Source organism: Chrysemys picta, chromosome 6 (genome assembly GCF_011386835.1).
Source record: "Chrysemys picta bellii isolate R12L10 chromosome 6, ASM1138683v2, whole genome shotgun sequence".
Classification (NCBI taxonomy): domain Eukaryota; kingdom Metazoa; phylum Chordata; order Testudines; family Emydidae; genus Chrysemys; species Chrysemys picta.
Window position 1 is genome coordinate 84,081,814 of NC_088796.1, and position 15,623 is coordinate 84,097,436.

Here is a 15,623-nt window from a genome sequence, read left to right on the forward strand (position 1 = left end):
TTGATTCACTTAGTTTTTATGTGCCTCTCCCTAAAGTATAGCTTCAAGTTAACCTTCAGCAAGTGATTGTTTTTATAAATTTATTGGTTGTCTCTAATTAGCAGTGTGGAAAAAATATATATATATTAGAGTTGCTTTTTTGGCAGATATTTCATTAACATTTGGTACTGGGAAGTGTACATTGAAAAGTGCATTCTCACACACACACACACACACACACACACACACACACACACACACACACACACTTCATTAATTTGCCTTTCTTTTGGAATGGACTTTGTCTTTCAGTTATACATATCTAACTGAGGGCCAAATTCAGCTCTCTGTTTAACTGATGCAACTCCCATAGACTTCAGTGAAGGTTGCACCATTGTAACTGAGAGCAAAATTTAAACTTCAGTATTTCTAAGTCAGAAATTTAAACCAAGTTTCAGGATTTGATTAATAAAGGCCCTGATTAAGGAAGGTACTTACACTCATGTCTACCCTCAAGTATGTTAGTTCAACTGAAGTCAATAGACCTGTCATGTCCTTAAAGTTAGACATGTGCCTAAGTATTTTGCTGAAATGGGGCCAAGTTGACTTCAGGATTTGCTTTAGAATCCATTCCTAGGATGACAGTTTTAAAACTCACAAATAATGTCCTCCTTGTGCCATGGACTACGCAAAGGTCATTACTTTGCAAGTTTGTTTAGGATTAATCTCTAATTTCAAAAAGGAATCCCACAGCTGGTCTATAGCTCACTACCTGAAAAGAGCTATCAGAGGAAGAACTGACTTTCAAAGATTTTTGAGAATTTAAAATTACATTTTCACCTCTAATCTCTCCATCTCAGCATGTTTCACTTCCCAATGCATTGCCATGGGACCAGCCCACAGCTAGCCCCTATCACCCTGTCTACCCAGTCCCATGAAACTTCCCAGACTATGTTGATCCCTTCCTGGAACTCCTTTAGCCATTCAAGACTCACCCTAGCTGGCATCGCACACTAAATCACTCATCTGGCTTCTCTCTTGGATCCCCACTAACCACTCCCTGACACATCTTTACATCTAGGCCGCAGAGGCTGATTATCACCACCACTTCCCCATGCAGCAGTTGGACCTTCTCCCCATCAGACCACACCCAAATCTTCTTTCTCCCCCCCCTCCCCGTTCCCTATATGTGGGGGGAAGTAGATCTTCTTTATGCCTCCTAGTAGGCAGGGAATTATGGCTGCATCCTTCCCTTTTCCTCCTTGCTGTGATGATACAGCTGTTTGCTTCAGTTCCCATCTCCTCTGCACAGAACAGTAGGTTTGGCTAGGAGCAGAGAGCACAGGAAAGGAGTCAGATGGATCATAACAGTCCCCCATGGCATGGATGGAGATCTTCAGATTAGGTCTGCCCTATTCGATGCTGGAATACAGAAGGCTGAAATATGGAGATACTTAAGTGTTATATCCTTGGGGGCAAAAGTTTTAGGAAGAAATCACTGGAGACACAGAGAGCTGTAAATCTTGGAGCAGCCATTTATTGCTACACACACAACTAACCAACAGCCAGCCCAACTGGCTGGGCTATCCCCTAATAATCTAACTCCGTTGCCACTGTAACACAAGATTCTGTTACCACGACAACCAAATACACAACATATTCCTCCCCCCTTAATAAGAATGTCCCCAAAATAAAACAAACACTAACTGCCTCCAGTCCCGGCTAAACCCCGGGGATTATTTTGCCCTGTAACCGTGGGTTCACCCTAGCTAAACATCCAGCCGACGAGGAGGCCTTCTGTCTCTAGATTATGGCGGACTTCTGGTATTGTTGCACACAAAACCGTCTTGGGCGCGGGCCTGACAATGGGCTCAGGGTTCGTAGGGCGAAGGGGTGAGGATGGGGTATCAGCTCATGCCGGGCAGAGGGGTATCTCTGCCGCTGGCAGTAATGGGGGGGAAAGTCAGGAACAGGTGACTCTTGATTCAGTGTCTCGCCGGAGGTGGTGAAGTCAGGCAACTCAACTGAAGATGAGTCCTGAGGACTGGTATGACCTGGCAGCAGCTGATCTACATGTCACCGCCAGGTGAGATCCTCTGCAGTCCGGATTGTGTAGGAAACAGGTTCCGTTTGAGCGATGACAGAGGCAGGGACCCATTTAGCTACAGAAGTATAATTCCGAGCCAAAACCAGCTGTCCTGGGCTAAAAGTTCGGTCTTTCGCTCTGGGTGCACGCCTGATGACTTGATCTTGCTGCTGATGTTGCACAATTTGTCGGGTTTCAGCAGATCAAAGCAAGTGTACAGCTGTCATCCCATCATTAGAAAGGCCGGGGATGCCTTGGTCATAGCATGAGGTGTGTTTCTGTAGGATAGTAAGAAGGTGTCCAGACACTTTTGAATGGATAATTGTCCCCTTGCCGATTTCAAAGCTTGTTTCATTATCTGCACAAATCTTTCAGCTAATCCATTGGTGGATGGATAATATGGTGCTGAAGTGATGTGGTGTATCCCATTTGCCTTCATAAACTTTTGAAACTCCTGAGAGATGAACTGCGGTCCGTTGTCACTCACAAGTTGTTCTGGCAGACCGAAACAACTAAAGGGTCCTCGTGGTTTTTGGATAGTACTCTCTGCAGTAGTGGACTGCATTATAGAGACTTCTGGCCATTTTGAATGGGCATCTACCACCACTAAGAACATGCTTCCTTCAAGGGGGCCAGCGAAGTCAACGTGAATATGTTGCCACGGGTTTTCAGGCCAGTCCCATGGATGTAGGGGTGCCCACTGGGGTGCATTCCTCACACCCTGACATGACATACAAGCTCCTGTCTTCTCTTCAATAGCACTGGCCAATCCAGGCCACCAAAAATAGCTTTGTGCAATTTCCTTCATGCGCACTATTCCACAGTGACTGGAATGGAGCTGTTCTAACATCTGTGATCTCAGTGGTGGTGGAATAATGACATGTCTGCCCCACAACATACAACCAGATTGGATTGGTAACTCCGTCCTCCTGGACACGTAGGTAACAAGGTCGTGTGAGACCAGAGAGGTTCATCGAGATGTTCCATTCATCACTAGGTCCATAACCTGGGACAATACTGGGTCAATGTGAGTTGCCTTCTTTACCTGAATAGCGATGATGGGTGTATTCTCTACCTGTTTAAAGTAAAAGATTTCCTTCTGGGCAATATCTCGATGGTTGTCTGGCAAAGGCAGCCTTGAAAGACCATCTGCATTGCCGTGCAGAGTGGATTTCCGATATTTGATTTCATATGTGAGCACGGAAAGCAACAATGCCCACCGTTGCATACGACTAGTGGCTAATGGAGGAATGCCTGTGTGAGGTCCAAAAATTGAAGTCAGGGGTCGATGGTCTGTGAGAAGAATAAACTTCCGTCCGAACAGGTACTGATGAAACTTCCGAATTCCGAAAATGATTTCCAATGCCTCACGTTTGATTTGGGCATAGTTAGTTTCTGCTTTGCTTAGAGTGCGTGAAGCAAAAGCAATAGGTCTCTCTTCTCCTGAAGGCATAATGTGTGACACGACTGCTCCCACTCCATAAGGGGGTGCATCACAGGCCAACTGTAGGGGTAAGGATGGATCAAAGTGCGTCAGAACTTCAGAATTTAGCAATGCATCCTTAGCTTTGTTAAATGCAACATCACAGGCTTCAGTCCACTTGCAGGCCTTGTTCTGGCCAAGGAGTTCGTGAAGTGGTTTTAGCAGTGTGGCTAACTGTGAGATGAACTTTCCATAATAGTTCAATAGTCCTAGAAATGAGCGAACATTTCGAGGAGGGGGAGCCTCCACAATAGCCTTAACTTTGGCAGGGGCCTTACAAAGACCTGTAGCATCAATGATGTGTCCCAAATATTCAACAGAGGGCTGGAAGAATTCACGGACTCTTTGCGGACTTGCAGTCCATACTCTTCCAGTCTTTGTAGGGTAGCCTCTAAATTCTTTAGGTGATCCTCCTCATTCCTTCCAGTGACCAGGATGTCATCCAGATAGCACTGGACTCCTGGCAAGCCACACAAAATCTGGTCCATAGCCCTCTGGAACAGGGCGGGAGCAGATGTTATTCCGAAGGGTAGGCGACAGTATCGATAAAGCCCCTTATGCATCACAATAGTCAACAGCTCTTGGGACTTTTCATCAACATGCATCTGTAAATACGCTTGACTCAGATCAATCTTACTGAACTTTTGTCCCCCAGCCAGGCCTGCGAAGAGGTCATTGATGTGGGGAAGCGGGTATTGCTCTGCATATAACACCGGGTTGACAGTGACTTTAAAATCACCGCAAATCTGGAGGGAGCCATCTTTCTTCATTATTGGAATGATAGGAGTTGCCCATGGGCTATGGGTAACTGGTATCAGGACTCCATTTGTGACCAGGCGCTCCAGGTCCGCTTCAACTTTCGGCCTGATGGCATATGGCACAGTTCTGGCTTTCAGATATTTTGGTTGACTGTCAGGTTTAATGTTCAGTGTCACAGTGATTCTCTTCATACTTCCCAGATCCTCTCCAAAAACAGCAGCATGTTTCCTTAGTATAGTGGTCAGACCGGTTTCTTATTTAGTCACTCGGTGCACTTCTGCCCCATTCAGCTGGATCTTCCTAAGCCAAGACCTACCCATTAAGGCTGGGTAATTACCTCTCACCATAAACAGTGGCAATTTAGCAGCCTGTCCATTGAGCTCTACCTTAACATCAGTAGTGCCCAACATGGGCACAGCTTCTCCCGTATATGTCTTCAGCACTGTTTTTGTTGCTTTAAGCGGAAGATGCTGTTGCTTTTCTTTATACACAGTCTCTGAGACCAGCGAAATGGCTGCACCCGTGTCCAGTTCCATGCGTATAGGTTTGCCGTCCAACAACGGGGTTATCCAGTATTCATGTGAGCCCACTGCCAAAGACAAAACATGGAGTGGCTCTTCTTATTGTGAGGAGGTATCTCCTTGGTCATCCTGGGTCTGCTCTAGGGTATGCAGATTTCCCTTTTTGGTCGGCCAGACCACAGGCCTCTTTTTCTTTTGTTTACAGGCATACTCAATGTGTCCTTTTTTGCCACAGTGTCGACACACCAGGTCCTTACACCAGCATTCTGATGCAGGGTGACCCGGCTTACCACAGCAGTAACATTCCTGACTCCCCACAGTTTTGTGGGTAGGTTCTTGTGACACCTTATGCACCCTAGGGGATGCACCAATGGATTGTGCCTCCTTTGTAGCCAGTTCCATGGAGACAGCAATATCAATGGCCTTCTGTAAGGTAAGTTGAGCCTCTGTCAATAGGCACTTCCATATAGCTTCACTGTGGAGGCCACACACTAACCAGTCACGTAGGGCATCATTTAACATCTCCTTAAATTCACAGTGTTCTGCAAGCTTTCTCAAAGTTGCTACAAATTGTACAACTGTTTCATCTTCTTTCTGGTCTCTTTTGTGGAACCTATATCTTTCAGCAATTACCAGTGGTTTTGGAGAAAAATGGGACCCCAGGATTTCCACAATGTCACTGTAAGATTTAGTCTTTGGCTTAACAGGGTGTAGTAAGCTGCGTAGCAGGGAGTAGGTCTTAGCCCCTACAACACTTAAGAATATTGGCACCTTCTTCTCTTCTGTAATGTCATTTGCAATAACAAAAAGCTCAAAATGCTTAGTATATACATGCCATTGCACTGTAGTCTCCTCAAAAGGTTCCAGTGGCCCTGTAAATGTAGCCATGATTTTAGTTTCAGTTTGCACAGTCAGTGCAAACAAGCCAGTTCTCACCCCCTTCCAGCAGCAAACAAGGTTTGTTTGTTTTTGTACCTTAGCTTCTACTTCTTTCTGTTGCTGGGGCAGCACAGATATCCCATCCTCGTCACCACGTTATTATATCTTTGGGGGCAACAGTTTTAGCAAAAAATCACTGGAGACACAGAGAGCTGTAAACCTTGGAGCAGCCATTTATTGCTACACATACAACTAACCAACAGCCAGCCAAAAACTGGCTGGGCTATCGCTTAATAATCTAACTCAGTTGCCATAGCAACACAAGATTCTATTACCACGACAACCAAATACACAACATTAAGTAGCACTCTGTCTGGTATCTATGACCATGATTTTAGGAAAGAAAAGTCTTGTTTTGCTTTTTCTGTGATTATATTGTGCAAAGTGACTCTGTAATATTGGCATCTTGTGGTTAGGGCTAAATTAAGGCAATCCAAGGCCTCAGGCCCACCCTTCAATGGGTTCACATGCTATCCTCTTTAGGGTAGCAGCAAGTGTCAGAGTGAAGATGTATGGGACAAGCACACCTCTGAGAGTTATTGTTTCAGGCTCCGTATAGACTCAGACAGGCACTGGTTACCTTTGGGTCACAATTTCAAGCTTTTCTTAGCATTCATGAGGGCTATTTTAAAAATCAAATGAAAGCTGAGATTCTGACTTCGTTGTGTCACTCTAGGAGCTGGGACATGAGACATGGCCCTAATAGTGCCTATGCTTTAATCTGGCACAGCCTGTGGTTCAATTTTTATCGTTTCTCAATAATTCCATATCACATTTCTGAAGTTTATTAGTAAAACAATGTTGTCTCTAACTTGTAGCCCTGCAATCTCTACCTGAGATTGAAAGTCAAACTGGATTCTTTCTGGTCTGTGCATCACCAAACGTAGGAAAGATTCAACAGTGAAAATGGTTGAAACTTTCTAGATGAAAATTTTCCTGTCAGAAAATGTGGTTTTGTCTAATTTCTGCAGAAAAATGTAGAGTTAGACAAAGTTTTTTTGAATTTACGATTGGGGAAATCAAAGGGAAAAAGTTCACTTTGAGTTGACATGTCAAAATGAAATGTTGGTTTGAAACTAAAAATGCCATTTCAAATGTTGATTTGTTTAATTTAAATTGAAATTGTTGAAATTCTCTGTTTTAACATTTCCGATTCAAACCTTTTCAAAATTTTTTGTTCCATGAAATTTTTTGCTATTTTGACTCTGTTTGTGCAGAATGGAAATTTATTGTGAAATACCAACATTTCCTGAAGGATTTAGTTAGAATTTAGCTAGCAATTCTGTTTGGTTTATTCTGTTATAACAGAGTGTAACTAACTATAAAAACTAAACTTGTTTGTACAGAATTTAAAAGGAAAAACATGGACCCTAAACCTGCAAACTTTTAGGGTAGGTCTACAGTACCACTTAAGTCAGCAGTTCCCAAACTGTGGGTTGGGACCCCAAAGTGAGTTGCGACCCCCTTTGAATGGGATCACCATGGCTGGCTTAGACTTGCTGAAGCCCAAGCCCCACTGCCCAGGGCCAAAGCCAAAGCCCCAGGGCTTCAACCCTGGGTGGCAGGGCTCAGGTTGCAGCCCCCCCCTACTGGGGCAGTGGGGCTTGGGTGGGCTCAGGCTTTGGTCCTGGGGTCGTGAGTAATTTTTGTTGTCAGAAGGGTGCAATGAAGTTTGAGAACCCCTGGCTTAAGTTGATCTAACTTACATCTCTCAGGGGTGTAAAAAAGCCCCCTCGCCCCCATGCAACGCAAGTTTTGCACTGCCACACCAGCGCTATGTCAGTGGGAGATGCTCTCCTGCCGACATAGCTTCTTGCCGAGGTGCAGTATGTGATGGGAGAGCACTCTTCTGTCAGCATAGCGCATCTTCACCAGACGCTCTACAGCATCAGTGCAGCTGCGCTGATGTAGCACTGTAGTGTAGACTTGCCCTTAGTTATGTCAGTAGCACACAGGAGATAATGCATGGAGACTACTTGCATAAATGAAGACTAATCATCTGAGTAAATGTTTGAAGTTCAGACTTCTAGTTTATTTAGCTTTTTAAAAAACAGTCTTTTCCCACAAAACAACTGAATAGCAATCCATTTTTACATGTTTATTTATTATTACTACTGCTGGGACACTAAAAGATTTTTACACATTTATTTCACTTTATTTAAAATGCACCAGTGTGTCAATACTTCATTCTTTAGGTTTTAAGGACTTTGTGTGAAACCACAACACTTTGCACTTGGTACTTTGCACAAGTGTAAGATGATTGCAAAAGGTGTAAGGCTATGGAGAATCAGATCCCACCTGCCTCCAGCCACCTCACAGGAGACTTTTAGCATGGTACAACACAAGGAGAAAAGTGGCTTCTGTGGTACTTTTAAAACGCACGATTTCAGAGCTAGGCACCTGCTTAGGTGATTTTGAAAATCCCATTAGGAGTCTATCTGCATCCTTAGCTGTCTAAATACCTTTGGAAATCTGGCCCACAGAATAAAGTGATGGGAGATGGTGCATGAATGAAAGCATTTTAAATGCATTAAAATAAACTTGTAAAAAATCTTATGCATTGTCCCATTTGTAGCCTTCATAAACTGGCAATCAATCAGCTGCATGTAACAGACTCTTTTCCTAACATACCATTTTTTAGATCACATGGGTTTTAGATCAAACGTGAGAGATTTGCAGGAAGATTGTAATCATGTAATTGTAATTGCACACAAACACAACCTTTACTTTATGTTTTGAAATTGTAAATGGGCCCTCTGAAAGCTTTAACACATGCTTTGGAAATCAGCCTTCAGGTAAGTGGCAAGGAGACACAGAATGATGGAGCGCTTTTACTGAATTCTCAAGAATATGTTTCATGGGCTACATCTTCCACTATAATTAAGCTACTTTGAGCAGCTCTGGTGGCATGAAGAAGCTGGAAATGTGGCAAATCTGCCCAGCTCACAGTTTCGCTAGGTGAGTAGTACTGAGGTAGGGAGAGTGACTGGAGAAAAGGGGGTGGTGGTGGCTCCATTGTTCCTGTGCTATGGTGATTCCCAATTCCTGGAATGAATCCTTGTGTGATCCATCACCTGCTCTTGTGGCTGTTCGTTGGATTTGGTCCTGTTTGTGAAAATAATATAATAAGTCCTGCTCTCATTAAAATCAGTGAGCAATTTGCTAATGACTTCTGTGGAAGGAGGCACTATTAAGCCCTTCATGTTGGAGAGTTCAATCTGTGAAGTGTTGCCAACCCCAAACATTCAAAAATTATGAGTCAGGTCCAAAAAATCAGGATATGGCCTTAAAATTATGAGATTTTTAAAAATCAGAATTGTGGGTTCTTTTTATTTTCTTTCTGGTGTCTGAGGCTTTAGGTTTCATGTTTTCAAGCTTTTTCCCCCCCTGCAGCAACAAAGGCTACTTTTTAGAATGAAAGCTGAGATTAGCACATCATCCCATGACTCCAGGAGCTGGGATTTTACAAAAACAAAACAAACAAACAAACAAAAGAGAGCCAAATTTCCGAGACACATGATAAAACTATGAGTATTGCAGCACTGGAGGGTCCTCCTTTCCTTCCTAAGGGGTAGTTGAGGATGCTCAGAACTATGTAGGAAGCTACTGGTACCTTGCAGTATCAGGCCTATTGTCTAGACACATTCCAAATTATGTGTGATGACAGCTAGAATCTGCCCATCAGTTTGGTTTGCATTTATGTTACAATTATATGAACCAGGTGCAATAGACATGCCTTAGGGCCATGTTACTAAGACATTCTTAAGTAAACCAAATGTTTCACATTAATTTTACTGTAGATGTGCAAGAGTTATTTGGTTGAGATCAATGCAAATTTTTCAGTGAAGTTGGCCTTATTAGTTCCGGCAGCTGAATTTCAGCCTTGTTTCCAAAGTTTCAATCAGACATTTTGTTTGCTGCAGAAATTTCAAGCATTAGATGGCACAAAGAAAACAATAAATACCATTAGCTCTTGACTTCAATGAGAGTTCTGCCCAAAAAGCACTCCTGTGATCATCTTCAATAATGCAAGCGTGGGAGAGTTAGGCTGGCCATGTCTGGGTGGGGAAGACCCTCAGAGCTGAGATTTTGTAGGTCGGGTGATAGTGTGTGGCACAGGAGAGGATAGAGTCAGTCAGCATTCCACAGCATGTTGTCCTGCAGACCACACAGATACCACCAATGGGAGTTAATGCTGTCCCAAGCAGCACTAACTGCTATGGCATCTGTCCTAAGGTTTGTGTTAAGGAGCTGCATGGGAAGCAGCCAATGGTGCCATTGCTCCTGGGACGGCTGAGCCAAAGCCCATTGAAATCAATGGGGTCAGCATGAAGGTTTGGAGGCCCATGCCTTTTGCCTCTTCTACAACCCCCAAACCCTTCCCCTCTGAGGAGAGTATTAGAAGGAAACTCCATAAGTGTCCCATCATGGGGTTGCATGGCCCTCTCCTATAGGTTTTCTATGGGAGATTGCAATTTAGGACTGAACAAGGATTATAAGGTATGAATAGAAAATAAAGCAGTGCATGAAGAAGATGTAGGTATGTACTAGAAATCTGGCAGGTATCACCTGCCAGTTTTATATGTTCTGTGCCTGGGGTTTAGTATTTATTCCCCTCATGGAATGGCATTCTCATATTTCTTAGCATGATAGTCTGCAGGGTCCATGCTGTGCAGTTAGGAGAGGAGAATTAATATTTATACCCTTGTACAATTATTGCTGGCAGACAAAATGCCAGATGCCAGCTACAATTTATTTTTAATGGAATTTATACATATTTATATATTTGTAAGTGATAAATGCCCCCATTTTAAAGCTGGCACATTTTTGCAGTGTCCAGGAAATTTGCAGCTTTATATCAGGACTTCGCAACTTGTGACTGTTTAATAACATTTAGTTACAAATCCATGTTCCAAATTTTTGTCCAGGGCATCAAGGCATAGATCCTCAAAGCTATTTAGTTGTCCAACTAGTTACACACTTAAATACCTTTAAGGATCTGGACTCCAATGTCTACTTGACACAGTGAATAGAGCCAAATATGTACAATAAGTGTAAATATATATAAACAATGTTGTACACTAAGGTGGAATTTTCAGACATGCAGCCTTCACCCAACTCTGCTGTACTAAAGTCAGACTCCCATTGATTTTACTGGGAGCAGAGTTAGGCCAATGCTCAATCCTTTTGAAAATCCCACACCAGGAATACGAAATAAAAGAGCTCCCCTCAAACACTTACCAACAATATTGAGTTTTTACTTCACATATTTTTTCTAGTTAGACTTTTGTGAAGGTTATTTACCTTGCTGCTGATCAAAGTAGGGGGAACTGTTCACTAAATCATATATCTGACTCTCACATGTGTGATAGCCTCAAATTTAAGAAATACAGTGGCTACATTTAAAATGTGTTAATGCCTAACATGAAGATCTATTCTACAACTTCCCCCACAGTTCCTCCACTATCTTTAGTGAGGTAAAAATAACCACCCAGAAAATATTCATTATAAACCAATGAAAATACATTATAAACCAATGAAAAATAATTAATATAGTTGGTATGGGAAATAGATTATTTCCCCCGGTGATTAGATTTGTGTAATAATGGCTTCTGTTCCAAGTGAAGAGCTCTAGTCCAAACATCACTTTAATCCTGGCACAAGCTGAGTTTTTTTTGAAGATGAATATGTTTCTTTCAGTCATGATTTTTTTAAAAATATTCAGTATTTATTACTCTTTAGAAACATTTTTGATTGAGAATTGCACAGACTGGTCTCTCTGTAAAGATGAGTGGTGTGTGGAAATACTGTGGTTGTTTATTGTCCCTGGAACTTTTGTGAGTCCAAAATGAAATCTATCATTAAATGTTCTATGTCCCAAGTATTTATTAGTCCACTACTAGTGGCCACTTTGATTTTAGAGCTGAATTGAAATCTAGGAAATTTTAGGAAATACTTCAGCCATGGAATTTAATCACCTAGCCCATTTTTGATTTTCCAACTTGTGCAGGAAATAATGAACTTACCACTACTTTTATCAAATCTAAGGACTTGTGTACATGGCACAACAAAGCACGCTAGAGAGAAATAGTGAATAGTGGAGTGCTGTAACATGTGGTGCTCTAACTGCCCCATGTAGACTCTTCTGCCATGAACTAAAAGGTAGCCGATTAACTAGGTACCTTTCAGTGTGTGCCAGCATGGCCTATATGGGGTAGTAAGAGCACAGAAGATTAGACCACTCTACAAATCACATCCCTCTGGAGAACTTGGCCACACATACAGACAAACTTTAAATGTAGGCAGTGACCCTGATTCTGATCCCCTTTATCCAGGTTTTCCACTCACTAGTTTAACTAATTTTTTACTTCATTGAAGTCATTCCTGATTTAGAGCAGAAACAGAGAGATCAGAATCAGGCCCAGTGTGAACCAGGGCCAAATTCTACAGGGCTTACTTCACTGAGCAGGCTGACTGATGTCAATGAACTACTCATCTCAGCAGAGTAGGTGGAATTTGACCCCAGTTATTTTAGATTACAATATGCTAGGGAAATAAAATGACACTAGGGCCAAATAATATGTTATGAGTTGGCCTCAGTTACACTGGAGTAGCTCCATTTGCTCCAACAGAGTTATTGTTGATTTATAAGAATCCATGTAAGAACAGAAGCAAACCCCATTAATAAGATTTTGCCAAATACCATTTCCATAACACAAATAATTGCTGCTATATGTTCTGATTCTGGGCCAGATAATTTCCTGGTCGGTGTGCTGAGATTTTCCCTTCTCGTGTGCAAAAGGGTGGAGTTGGTGGGTTAGCCAACTCCACAGTAACATCCTATTATTTTCTTGGACACTAGGGCGAGCACTCTGAGGGTTGGCATTCATGCAGGAGGAAGGGCACTGATTGGGTGTGCTGCGGGGTGGGGAGTGGGCAGCCCCATGTTGGATCACTGCACATCAACCCAGCCTCCCTCTGATCTCACAGATTACTTGAGAAAGGCAATACCTTGTATTAGCTTTCTTGTAGAATTTCCCCCTTTAAGGGGAGGTCAGAAGTAGCTGTGGCCAGGGATGCTCCTTGCAGCCATGCCACTAGGGAGTGTGGATGAGGAACTGGAGCTATAGAGACAGTGGAGGCAGCACTACTGTAGATGCTAGGGGAATCCTTAGGTGTGTGGGCAGGCCCACAGCTCAGTTAATTCTGTGTCTGGACAAACAATACTGGCAAAACTCAGAAAACTCTCCTTGAGTTTTCTTCCAATTTAGCCCACTTCCATGGGCTTTACCATTGGAAAGGGCTGTCCAGGCTCCTGAGAGAGGCTGAACCTACAACTCCTGCTGAAGTCAATGGATGAAATTGTGCTCTGATTACATCGGTGTAAATCCTACTTACTCCATTAAACTAAATGGTGCTATGGCAGGTTTACATTGGTGGAATTCAGCTTAAAGAGTATGGCCCAGTGAGAGTTGATCAACCCCTCTCAGGGGTTCATAACTTTGTGGATTTTATGATAGCAGATGGAGTTGCGTGAACATTATTTGTTTTCATTTTCATTAGTATGGCAGATGAAAATAATGAACTTTTGGGCAATACTGCACTTCTAATTATAATTGGTTACTGGGAAATGTGCCTTTATTATGAAATAGCATAATTCTGCTTGTGTAGCAAACCCTTAGAGCATTTAACTTAATTACTAAGGATCTGAGCCTGTTCCCATTGAAAACAGAGTACAAACTCCCTTTGACTGCAACAGAGTCAAAGCCTATCATATTTGGTTGACATTTTGTTTGTGTAAATACAGCGCTTTCAAGCATGACTTTTATAATTTAACTAAGTTTGCTATACAAACACAAATTCTTGTTCCATTTCTTTGAAAGGTGACTGCTACATCATAACTTTGGTTCAAAGGTTTGAATTTAAAAAAAAGTTTTCTAAAATGTTTATGGTACTTAATGATTTTAAAATACTGTAACGCTGTAAGACTGTTGGCAATAACAACTCTTGTGAAAGCTCTTTTCCTTAGGTGGTTTGTTTTGTAGTCTGGAACAAAAATAAAGGCTCCAGTTCATGAAACAATGAGCGTGAAGCGTGTATTTCTTGTGTGGATTTTCCTCTGTGTACAACAAATCAGCTACAGACTGAGAGTCTGATTCTGATCCCACATAAGTACAACGCTTGGCCCAGTGCAGACCCAGCTATTTGGGCTGCATTCGAAGATATTCTTTGCTGTTTGGGGTGAAAGAATTAAGGATGGATTCCTCCACAGCACCTGTGTCCCATCATCACTGCCAATCCCCTAGTTTCCCTGCCCCTAAATCCCCACTCTGTTTGCACTGCCAGGTGGGTTTCCTAAATCCAGGCTCCCCTATCTACAGTAGAGCCATGCTGGTTCTCCAGTGGGCAGTGCTCTGAATTCCCATGAAGAACAGAGCTAGATTTATCCATTTGTGTATAACTGCCTCATATATTGTAATATTGGCTATTGCATAGGCATGCACAGGCTGAATAGCTAGCTTTAAAATGAGCACAGTGCTGAGCTGCAGGAAGTGTGAGTCTGAATGATGAGTTTCCTCTCCATTGGAATCCACTGCCAGAATCAGGGGGAGAGAGCAGGGTTGAGTGGAAGGTTGCCATGTCAACCCAGCACCATGAGGCCCCAAACAGTTGAATGGCTTATGTAACTTGTAGATGGGGCTAACTCAAATAGTTTCTTAGAATGGAATTGGGCTTTTACGCTCAGGCTTATGGACATGTATGTGGGTTTTGGCTACGACAGTAGAACCTCCGAGTTATGAATACTAGAGTTACAAACTGACCAGTCAACCACACACCTCATTTGGAACCTGAAGTACACAATCAGGCAGTAGCAGAGCCAAAAAAAAAAAAAAAAAGCAAATACAGTACAGTTCTGTGTTAAATGTAAACTACTAAAAAAGAATAAAGGGAAAACAGCATTTTTCTTGTGCATAGTAAAGTTTCAAAGCTGTATTAAGTCAATGTTCAGTTGTAAACTTCTGAAAGGACAACTGTAATGTTTTGTTCAGAGTTACAAACATTTCAGAGTTAATGCCTGAGGTGTTTTTAACTGACATTCTACTGTATATATTTTCATTCTTATTTCAGATCTAAGTATGGAGACACACATAACATTCTAAACTTGAGGCATGGGGTAAGTTTCACTGCCCTGCACTTTAAGCAACAGGGGGAGGGTGTTGTCTGGCTGGCCAGGAGAAGAGGGCAATGCTTTCGGGCTTGGTGGGGGGGGAAGGAGACATAAAACTGCTGGAAAAGCAGTCAGCATGGTGGATGAATCACTACCTAGGAATGAGGGGTTTAAAAAGGTCAGCCTGGGCCTGGACCCTCCCCTCATCACTTGGAACAGGCTAGGCAGCACCCACTCTCCCTCCCTATTTAGGTCAGAAATATGCCGGTGATTAGCTATATCTGCGGTGGGCATTATGCTAGCTGCCCCATTAATGGGGGCTGGGAAGGAATTTTTCCCTTATGACCATACTGGCCAGGTGCAGTGGGTTTTTTTGCCTTCCTCGCAGCAGGTTCAGGTGGGCTCTGTTCATGCATAGCATGATGGGCGGTAGGCCATATGTCGCTACTCTTTATTTAGTGTATAGCGGATGTTCAGTACAGGTACTCCATAAACTAAGGCACAAAAGAACAGATAAATGGCTTGGGAAAGGAATTAAGGAGAGGTGCTTGGTAATTGAGTGAGCTGGGGGCAGTTGGGGACTCCCCTGATTGGTACAGCAGGGAGCCAACCACCCATAATTATAGTCCACCTTAACCCCTCCTACGAGGGGGGGCGGTCGGTAAGGTCCCAGCAAGGGAATTGCTG